This window comes from Hirundo rustica, chromosome 1 (assembly GCF_015227805.2).
Source record: "Hirundo rustica isolate bHirRus1 chromosome 1, bHirRus1.pri.v3, whole genome shotgun sequence".
In the NCBI taxonomy this organism is placed as follows: domain Eukaryota; kingdom Metazoa; phylum Chordata; class Aves; order Passeriformes; family Hirundinidae; genus Hirundo; species Hirundo rustica.
This window is the reverse complement of record NC_053450.1, coordinates 154,955,442-154,966,445: the sequence shown is the minus strand read 5'-3', so window position 1 is coordinate 154,966,445 and position 11,004 is coordinate 154,955,442.

Sequence of the window (11,004 nt, the reverse complement as noted above, 5' to 3'; positions counted from 1 at the left end):
GGAGAGAAAAAACCCGGCTGTGACCCATCGGGAGAAGCCAAATCCAGCATCCAAATAAATCCAACCCTGGAGCGCATTGCAATGGGATATCTGTGAGTATTCCTGCAGGAATATTGACATTCCTGCTCTCCAGGGATCCTCACCATGGATGTTCCCAGAATTGTGACAAAGGGTTCTCCTGCAGATTCGGCCCGGACAAATCCAGGCTCAAAGGGAATTCCCAGATCCAGCAATCCCGGCCTTTCCGGAGCAGAGCCAGAGCAATTCCAGCATCCCCTCCTTGTCCTCTGAGCTCAGGAATATCCCGCTCCAGCTCTGCTCCCAGCCCCATTCCCGGCTTTGCCGCAGGGGATGGGCCCAGGGATCTCCTGGGATGCTGCAGTCCCAGGAGTTCTCCCAGCCAGGAGGATAAATCCAGGCAATGAAGTGATGAAATCATGGAATTACGGAATAATCTGTGTTGGAAGGGACGTTTAAAGGCTGCTCAATCCATCCCCTCTGGAATGAGCAGGAAAATCTTCAACCGCAGGATTTCAGCGGCCCCAAAAGCGGCAGAGATTCCCAAAATCCCACAGATTTTGGCTGCTCGCTGACCAACCACCCTCTTCTAGGTGGGAATCCCCAAAATATCCGCTGGAATTGCAGGGGGGATGGGAGAAATTCACCTCCGTGGGGGGCAGGAATTGGAAAACTGGGAAGGACGTGGGAATGTCCCTGCTTTGGCCTCCCCTCAGCCATCCGGGGGGTGACAGAGGGGTCACCTGCGGCTCTGCTGTCCTTATCACAGCCCTTATCACAGCCCTTATCACAGCCCTTATCTCGCCGGGGGTGCTGACTCAGCGGAGCTGGCCGAGCCTGCATGATCCCAGACGGAGATTCTCCCTGTGATCCCGTTCCCTGGCACAGCCCCAGCTCCTCCCCTGGATCCCAAACACGGGAGCTCCGCCGCTTTCCCAGCGCCCCAGCTCCGGCCCCTCCCCTTCTCCAGCAGCCCGAGTCGCCTCTGGAAGTTGGGAATGCGCAGCACGGGGCGCTGATTTCCAGCTTCTGAACCTCCGAAAATCCATGGAAAAGCGATTAAAACTGGATTTATTGGTCACAGGGGCTTTGGCAATGACGCTGAGGCGAAACCAGGAAAAAAAAAATTCAGGGGGCAGAGAAGAAAAAAAAAATAATTTCCGGAATGATGTGGAACTCAAATTTCCCAAATCTCAGAAATGATTTGGAAGCCCTTAAAAACAGCTCCAAATCCACAGCGGGATCCAGCCCCGTCCTGTGGTTTGGAAAATCCAGGTGTGTCCATCCTCCTTCCCAGGAACAGGTGGGACATTCCCACCCCGCTGAGCCCCCGCGGTGCTCGGCTTGAGAGCATCTCGGGAAGGTTCCATGGCCCGGGGCGCCGCAGGAGCTGCTGGAGGTCACCAGGGCTTGGAGATGCGGCTGGAAAACCGGGATCTCTCCATTGGGAGAATCCTCAGCCTTTTCCATCCAGCTTGGATCTCTCCATTGGGAGAATCCTCAGCCTTTTCCGTCCAGCTTGGATCTCTCCATCCATCTGAGAATTTTTTCCCATCACCCTCTCTCCACCTGAAGAATCCTCTTCTTTCCCATCTGACTCTCTCCATTTGGAGAACTCTCTCCTATCCAGACTGGATCTCTCCACTGGGAGAATCCTCTCCTTTCCCATCCAACTCGGATCTCTCCATTGGGAGAATCCTCTCCTTTCCTATCCAACTTGGATCTCTCCATGTGAGAATTTCTTCCCATCACCCTCTCTCCACCTGGAGAATCCTCTCCTTTCCCATCCGACTCTCTCCATTTGGAGAGTTCTCCCCCATCCAGCTTGGATCTCTCCATTGGGAGTATCCTCTCCTTTCCCATCCAGTTTGGATCTCTGCATTTGGAGAATCCTCTCCCTTCCTGTCAACTTGGATCTCTCCATCTGGAGAATCCTTTCCCTTCCCATCACCCTCTCTCCTTTGGGAGTATCCTCTCCTTTCCCATCCAGCTTGGATCTCTCCATTGGGACAATCCTCTCCTTTCCCATCCAACTTGGATCTCTCCATTGGGAGAATCCTCAACCTTTTTCATCCAACTGGGATCTCTCCATTTGGAGAATCCTCTCCTCTCCCATCAACTTGGATCTCTCCATCTGGAGAATCCTATCCCTTCCCATCACCCTCTCTCCACCTGGAGAATCCTCTCCTTTCCCACCCCACTCTCTCCATTTGGAGAGTTCTTCCCCATCCAGCTTGGATCTCTCCACTGTCAGAATCATCTCCTTCCCCATCCAGCTTGGATCTCTCCACTGTCAGAATCATCTCCTTTCCCATCCAACTTGGATCTCTCCATCTGGAGAATCCTTTCCCTTCCCATCACCCTCTCTCCTTTGGGAGAATCCTCTCCTTTCCCATCCAACTTGGATCTCTCCATCTGGAGAATCCTTTCCCTTCCCATCACCCTCTCTCCTTTGGGAGAATCCTCTCCTTTCCCATCCAACTGGGATCTCTCCACTGGAAGAATCCTCTCCTTTTCCATCACCCTCTCTCCTTTGGGACAATCCTCTCCTTTCCCATCCAACTGGGATCTCTCCATTTGGAGAATTCTCTCCCTTCCGGTCTAGCTGGGATATCTCCATCTGGAGAATCCTCTCCTTTCCCATCTGACTCTCTCCATTTGGGGAATTCTCTCCAGCTTGGATCTCTCCATCTGGAGAATCCTTTCCCTTCCCATCGCCCTCTCTCCATTGGGAGAATTCTTCCCTTTTCCATCCAACTGGGATCTCTCCACTGGGAGAATCCTTTTCTTATCCAGATTGGATCCCTCCACTGAGAGAATTCCCTTCCTTCCCGTCCAACTGGGATCTCTCCATTGGGAGAATCCTCTCCCTCCCCATCCAACTGGGATTTCTCCATTGGGAGAATCCTCTCCCTCCCCATCCAACTGGGATTTCTCCATCGGGAGAATCCTCTCCCTCCCAATCCAACTGGGATCTCTCCACCTGGAGAATCCCTTTCCTTCCCATCCCGAGCCGTGCAGGGACACCCCTGCCCTCTCTTGGATACACGGATCCGTCCCAGTTTTGTCCCAAATTCCATGGGTTTGTACAGCCAAGGAAAAAGCACCCCGAGGCCTGGCCAGTCCTGGCCCTATCCTGCCTCATCCCAATCCAGGGATTATCCTGGATAAACCGTCCTGGGAAATCAGCACGCGGGAAAATCAGCCGTGTCCGTGTTACCCGGGAATGGTTTGGGCCGGAAGGGGTTCTTAAAACCGGAATGATTTTACGGGATCATCCCATTCCATGGGATGGGCAGGGACACCTCCCGCTGTCCCAGGCTGCTCCAAACCAAATCCAACCCGGCCTTGGACACTTCCAGGGATTCAGGGGCAGCCACAGCTCCTCCGGGAATTCCATCCCAGCCCCTCCCCACCCTCCCAGCCAGGAATTCCTTCCCGATATCCCATCAAAACCTCACCTTTCCCAGTTTAAAGCCATCACAGATCCATCGAGAACCACCCTGGAAGTCCCGCCTCCACCGGCTCCCTCCCACTTTTATTTTAGGGATCATTTTCCCGTATTTTTATAGAGCCGAGTCGAATTGCAACCCACAAAACAAAAGCTCCTTGTAATGGATATTGATCCGAGTCTCGGAATAAACTCGGGACAAGGAGATCCTGTCCTTGCCTCAAAGTCTCGGAGCCACTTGGGTTCCTCCGAGGTTTTCCAAGAGGAAACACGGATTGGGATGCGGGAGCAGAGAAGGTGACGCTGAGGCGAGCCGGGGGTTCAGGCAATTAAAGCGGGATGGATGGAAAGAGCATGGAAATCAGCCCAGGGGTTTTCAGGGAATTTTGGAATTTGATTTGTGTCTTTGAAAGAGAAAAGACACCGGAATAGGGGGATGAACAGTGAGGTCCCTTCCAAGCCAATCCATCCTGGAATTCTGGGAATTCTGTGAGAGCAAATTTGTCCCCAACCCTTTGACAGGCGTCGCCTTAATCCAGAAGATCCATTAATTAATTGATTGATGATTCCATGGTTTCCTGCAGCGGAGCATTCCCTGGAGCCCCAGGTCCCGCTGTATCCCTAAATCGTGTTCCAGACCATTCCCAGCTTTTGGGGTTATGGAAAACGGAGTAACGTGGGCTGGGTGGGAGTGAAGGTGAGGATGAGCCGGAGCCGGCTTTTCCTCTGGGGAAATTCCGTGTGCCCGCACGGATCGGGCGGGATTCAGCTCCTTGGCCCTTCCAGGGCAGAAACGTCGATCCATCGTCCCCGGAATTGTGACAAAAGGGACAAAGGCAGGGACGGGAATGATGGAGCAGGGTCTGATCCCGATGGGAGACGGAGCACGGGAATGGTGAAGGGAACGGGACAAATCCAGGCTCAAAGGGAATTCCCAGATCCAGCAATCCCGGCCTTTCCGGAGCAGAGCCAGAGCAATTCCAGCGTCTCCTCCTTGTCCTCTGAGCTCGGGAATATCCCGCTCCAGCTCTGCTCCCAGCCCCATTCCCAGCTTTGCCGCAGGGGATGGGCCCAGGGATCTCCTGGGATGCTGCAATCCCGGGAGTTCTCCCAGCCAGGAGGATAAATCCAGGCAATGAAGTGATAAAATCATGGAATTATGGAATAATCTGTGTTGGAAGGGACGTTTAAAGGCTGCTCAATCCATCCCCTCTGGAATGAGCAGGAAAATCTTCAACCGCAGGCCTAAAAGCGGCAGAGATTCCCAAAATCCCACAAATCACTCTTCATTGACCATTTGTCCTTTTCCGGGTGGGAATTCCCCACAAAGCACTCATCCCCAAATCCCTGAAAAGCATGAGCTGAATTTCGGGGCTTTTGTTAAAACACATTAAAAAAAAAAAAAATAAAAACAAAAACAAGCCCCAAATCCCATTTCATTCCCAAGCCAAAAATCCGGGGAAGGTTTCCTAAGGACACTCAAACATCCAATCCCGCCCTTCTGGATCCAGCTGGGGCTGGAAACCCCTGGGAATTCTCGTGGGGAGGGGAAGGGAGGCTGGAGCCGAGATAACATCGGGAGCCCGGATCGGCTCCGCGGCGGGAAAGCGGATAAGGAGCCCCAGCTGCTGAGTCAGCAATTCCCGACCCCTTCCCTGTCCCGCACACGGATCCTGGGATCTTTGTCCGGAGGCCAAAGTCCCTCTGGATGAGTTTTTTTGTGGGAGAAGTTTGAACCTTCGGGATGGCTACGGTGGAAATTTGGGGGATCATCCCAAAAAATTGGTTGGGATTTGGGGGGATCGTTTGCTCAGTGCTTGGGATGGGGTGGGATAATGGGGTGGGATAATGGGATGGGATAATGGGATGGGATAATGGGATGGGATAATGGGATGGGATGGGATCCCTGGGATGGGATAACGGGATGGGATAATAGGATAGGATAACAGGATGGGATCCCTGGGATGGGATAATGGGATGGGATAATAGAATAGGATAACGGGATGGGATCCCTGGGATGAGATAATGGGATGGAATAATGGGATGGGATAATGAGATAGGATAATGGGATGGGATAATGGGATGGGATCCCTGGGATGGGATGGGATGGGATAACGGGATAATGGGATGGGATAATGAGATAGGATAATGGGATGGGATCCCTGGGATGGGATGAGATCCCTGGGATGGGATGGGATAACAGGATGGGATAATGGGATAGGATAACAGGATGGGATAATGGGATAGGATAACAGGATGGGATCCCTGGGATGGGATGAGATCCCTGGGATGGGATGGGACAACAGGATGGGATAATGGGATAGGATAACAGGATGAGATCCCTGGGATGGGATAACAGGATGGGATAATGGGATAGGATAACAGGATGGGATCCCTGGGATGGGATGAGATCCCTGGGATGGGATGGGACAACAGGATGGGATAATGGGATAGGATAACAGGATGGGATCCCTGGGATGGGATAATGGGATGGGATAATGGGATGAGATAATGGGATATCCAGGTCCAGGACAGGTTTCCCCCTTGCCCATAAAATCCGGGATTTCAGGGTGACAAAAGCGACCTTTGTGTCCCAAATCCCTCTGCAAACGGGCCCTGATTCCAGCTGGATTGGACAGAGGGAATTCTCCGAAGGATGGGAATCCTCCGGCGGGACAATCCCTCATCCCGGGAAGATCTCTGGGATGTCCCTCGCACCGTCACCTTCCGAAGGGCCGGGGGATGGCTCCAGCTGTCCCTGCCCGGGGGATCCCTGCAGGCACAGCCACGCTCCAGCCGGGATAATCCCGAAAAACCTCTCCGGGCTATTTCTGGGACAACACAAACCAAACAACAACTGCCGGCACCCCTCGGCTTTCATCCCTGACCCCTCAGCTGCGCTCCCGCTTTTCCTCTTCCCAAGGACAGCGGCTCCCACAAATCCAGCGCGGATTTGCCGGAATTTTCTCGGCTGGCGTGGGCCGAGCCCTCAGCCGGGGGTTTGGTGCTTTTCCCTTTGCTGCTGGAGAGGTTCGGATCCAGGGATTTCGGCTGATCCCGAGGACAATGACAGCGGGAGGATCCCCCAGAAATCCCGGAGCTCCTTCCTGGGAATGCTCTTAGGAAAGGACATTTCCCGCTCTTTGGGGCTTGTCTTGGTTTAAGGAAGTTGGGCTTTGTGGGATTTGTATACAGGACTATTTATTATTTTAAATTTTTATTATTTTTATTATTTTTATTGGTTTTATTTTGGTTTTTTAAATTATTATTTGTGGGGTTTTTAAAATTGTTGTTTCATTGTTAATTTATAGTTACTGGTATTGTTGTTATATCTTTATCTTTATTTTTATCTTTCCCTTTACTTTTATCATTATCATCTTTATTTATTTATCTTTACTTAATTTATTTAATTTTTAATTAAAAAAAAATAAAATTATTCTGGGCTGTATTCTGAGGACGACCACTCTCATCCCTTCCTTCCGTCCAACCCCAAACCATTCCCTTTTCCCGATTTATGGAAATCTGCGGGATTGACCCGAGCAACGAGCCCGAGAGGAAAACCCCATCCAGCACCTCCTCAATCCAAACCTTCCTCAACAGCTCAGAATTCCAGAGGGATTCGGCTTGGAAAAGACCTTAAGGATCATCCCATCCCAACCCCGACACCTCCCACCTTCCCAGGCGGCTCCAAGCCCCATCCAACCTTTCCTAGGACACTTCCAGGGATCCAGGAGTGGATGCAGCTCCCCAGGGAATTTTCTCCTGGTCCCTGTGTGCCAGAAAATATTCCCGATCCCCTGAAGATCGGGATTGGGATTTTTGGGAGCGTCACAAATGCCGAGGGAAGTTTGGGATCGCCCTGAGCAGGGCCGGGATTGCAGCCAAGGAAAAGTGGGAATGATCCCTTTTCCCACCCATTCCCTTCCCATGTGGATCTGCTTTCCCTGCTCCCTGAGCTCAGCCTACTGGAGCCTGGCACCTGCTTCCCAAAACTGGGATATTCGCTCTTATTAGCATTAATAATTAATAATTAATAAGTCAATTAATTAATCAGAAAATCCCCTCCAGTGGCAACAGGGCCGGGATCTCCCGGGCTGAGCAAAAGGAGGAAACAGAGGGAAAGTAAAAATCTTGGAAGAGCAAACCTCGGGGGTTTTCGGCTCCGTGGATCCCAGGATTAGCTTGGAAAAGCCTTTCAGATCCCAAACTCCGAAATTTATGTACGCGGGCAGGTTTCTCCCCCGCCAGCAGCTCCCAAGTAAAAATCATTCCCAAATTTTCCCTTCTCCCGGGCTCTGCTGGGGCCAGACCCGGCTCCCAAAACTCCTGGTGCCACGGATTCTCCTCCAGCCCATCCTTGCAGAGCTCTCCGCCTTAGGCCGGGCTTAATTCCTTAATCCTGGGACCAAGGAGCAGAATCATCCCAGATTTCCGCCCTCACTCTGCCGGATTTCTATCCAGGTGGAATTCCAGGGGAAATGTTGGGAAGATTTCTCGGGATCGTCAGGAGAGATGGAATAAAGCCGAGCCTGGCCCGAGTCTTTCCCCCACCTCATCCCTGAAATCCCAGGATTGGGAAGCTGATCCCACAGGGCTCTGATTTCCCACCCTTTTCTCTCCTTCCCGGAGGTTTTTCTCCCGATGCTGGACTTCCCTCCCGGGTTGGAATCTCAGCCCGGCTGCTGCAGATCCAGCTCCCAATCCTGGGAAATCCTTTCCCATCCCTGCTCCAGCACCATCGGGAATATCGGGATTGGGACACTCCGGCCTCTGCCTCATCCCAACACCCCTGGAGCTGCAGAGATCCTTGGATCCAGCTCCCAATCCTGGGAAATCCTTTCCCGTCCCTGCTCCAGCTCCATCGGGAATATCGGGATTGGGACACTCCGGGCTCTGCCTCATCCCAGCACCCCGGAGCTGCAGAGATCCTGGGAATCAGGGTTCGCATTCCCCAGAATCCTGGCTCAGCCTGGAATTCCTGGGGAATCTCCCAATTCTGCTCTGCCCTTGGGAGCGCTTTAAGCTCAGCCCAGAGCCGGAATTAAATCCCTGCATCCCCATCCTGCCGTTTTTCCCCGGATTTTTTTTTTTTTTTCCTTGTTTTTTCCAAGGAAAGGGAACATTTGTGGCAGCAGCTCCCTCGGAGCCGCCAGGAAAAACCCGGAATGCGTTTAAATAACAACAACGAATTTTGTAATAAATGCTGATAGCAACAAGAAATTGATAATAACAGCAGAATTTCATCACCAATGATGACAACAGATTTCCTAATAAATCCCTAAAACCGATCCCGTCCCCTCTTCCCAAAGTCCGCCCAAAAATTCCAATTTGCCGGAAAAAGAAGCAGCAACTCCGGGAAAAACCCGGGATCGAGGGGGCCGGGGGGGTGACAATGGGAGGTGACATTGTCCCGCCTGAGGAGGGACACTCGGGATCCCGGCAGCTCCCGGATCGTCAGGATGGATTTAGGAACCCTCTGGGAATTCCTGCTGCTGTCAGGAGCGGTTGGAAAAGCAAGGGAAGCGCCAAAAAATGGGAATTTAATCCTGGCCTAACTCAACCAAGCAGGGTTCCGGAGCAGCGGGACCCGGCACCGGTAAAAATCCAATGGATTTTTTGGGAAGGACTCATGGGATCGGCAAATCCAGGTCCAGGAGGGGGGTTAGGGAAATTCCCATGCTTTCCCAGCAAATTCCATGGATTTCTGGAAGAGCTGTTCCCAAGTTTTTGCCTGGGTCAGGTGCTGGGGAGACGGGGGCACCTCCAGGCTCATCCCTTGGGATGGAAATGGATCTTTTGGGATGGGGGATCCCAAAGAAATCCGAATTTCCAGGCAGCTGATGCTGGGTGAGCTGGGAGAGAGGAGGGAGCCGGCAATGGGAATAATGGGAATGGGAATAATGGGAATAATGGGAATAATGGGAATAATGGGAATAATGGGAATAATGGGAATAATGGGAATAATGGGAATAATGGGAATAATGGGAATAATGGGAATAATGGGAATAATGGGAATGGGAGATGCAGCCATGCCCGTTGTTTTTTGGTTTTTTACATCCTGAAATTTCCCCATTTCCAGCCTGGCTCATTCTCAACCCGGATTTTCCCAATCCCAGAGCAGCAGGGACTGCAGGAATTCTGGAGCAGGGGGCAGCAGGTGCTGCAGGACCCAGCGTCAGGAGAAGCTGATCCAGCCCTGGAATTTGGGAAAAACCTCATCCGTCCCTGAAATCCCAACAAATCTCCAAGGGCTTCTCCTGATTTCCCTGATTTTCTTCGGATTTTGGGGAGGTTTCTCCACACATTTAACAGGGATTGTTTTCCAAAGGGTTTGCTCCTTCTCACTTAGCGAGGAGAAGTTTCCCGCCGGGAAAAGTTGGGAAATTCCCTCCCCACCAGCTCTGCATGAAATTCCAAACCATCAAATCCAGGGATAAGGCCCAGGCTGGTGGATCCTGGAGGGTCAGGAAGGACCTGACTGGAGCCAGAATGATCCCGACCCCAATCCCGATCCCGATCCCAATCCCATTTCCATCCCTCCTGGAGAGCAGATCCCACTTTCCATGGATGTCCTGCTCCTTCCTGGAAAACGCCGGGAAATGGGAGCAGGAGTGAGAATCCCAGGGATGGGGAAAGCCGGGAGAGCTCCTGTCAGAGCAGAATTCCAGCGCTGCTTCCATATCCAGCAGCTCATTCCCCAGGAAAAGTCCCTTCCCTGCTTCCTGAAGGCTTTTGGAGCTGCAAATCCTAAACAATTTCCCGGTTCGGATGGATTTATCCCGGTTTTCCAGCCTTGGAAAACCTGGTGTGTGCAGCAAGGGGTGGAGAGTTCCTCCAAGAGGAGCGAAGGGCTCCTACAACTTCCCTGTTTTCCCCGGATTTGATTCCGAAGGAAAGGCTCGGTTTCATCGGGATTGAGGAGGGAAAGGAGGATTGGGAATGAAATTCCCAATCTCGGAAGGGGTTGGAGGGGAAGGGAAGGGAAAGGGAGAAGGAGAAGAGGGAGGGAAACGAAAGGGGAAGGCAGAGGAAAGGGGAAAAGGGAAGGAAAAGGAAGAGAAACAGTGAAGGGAAAGGAAAAGGAAGAAAGGAAAAGGAAGAAGTGAAAAGGGAAAAAAAAAATGAAAGGAAAAGGAATAGGGGGAAAAGGGACGAAAAAGAGAAAAAGTGAAAGAAATGAAGAAAAAAAATCAAAAGCAGAATAAAAAATTAAAAAGGGGGGGAAAAAGAAAAAAAGAAAAAAACCAGGGAAAAAGCAGCAAAGTTGTCCTTTCTCCACAGGCAGACCCTGGAATTCTGTCCCAGATCCCTGTCAAACCTCACACGTCCCGTCCGGAGCTTTCCCAGCGATCCCAACCCTTGGGAAGCACGGACATTTCCATCGCAGCACTCCCGACCCTCCAGCGGATCCCCAAAAAACACCCCCAAAAACCCCTCCAAAAGCAACTCTCCAATCCTTCATCCACTCATTTATCCCTCCTGGCGGCAGGATCCGCTCCGGGGGTGGGGGGAAAAAACAATCAGAAAAACAAACA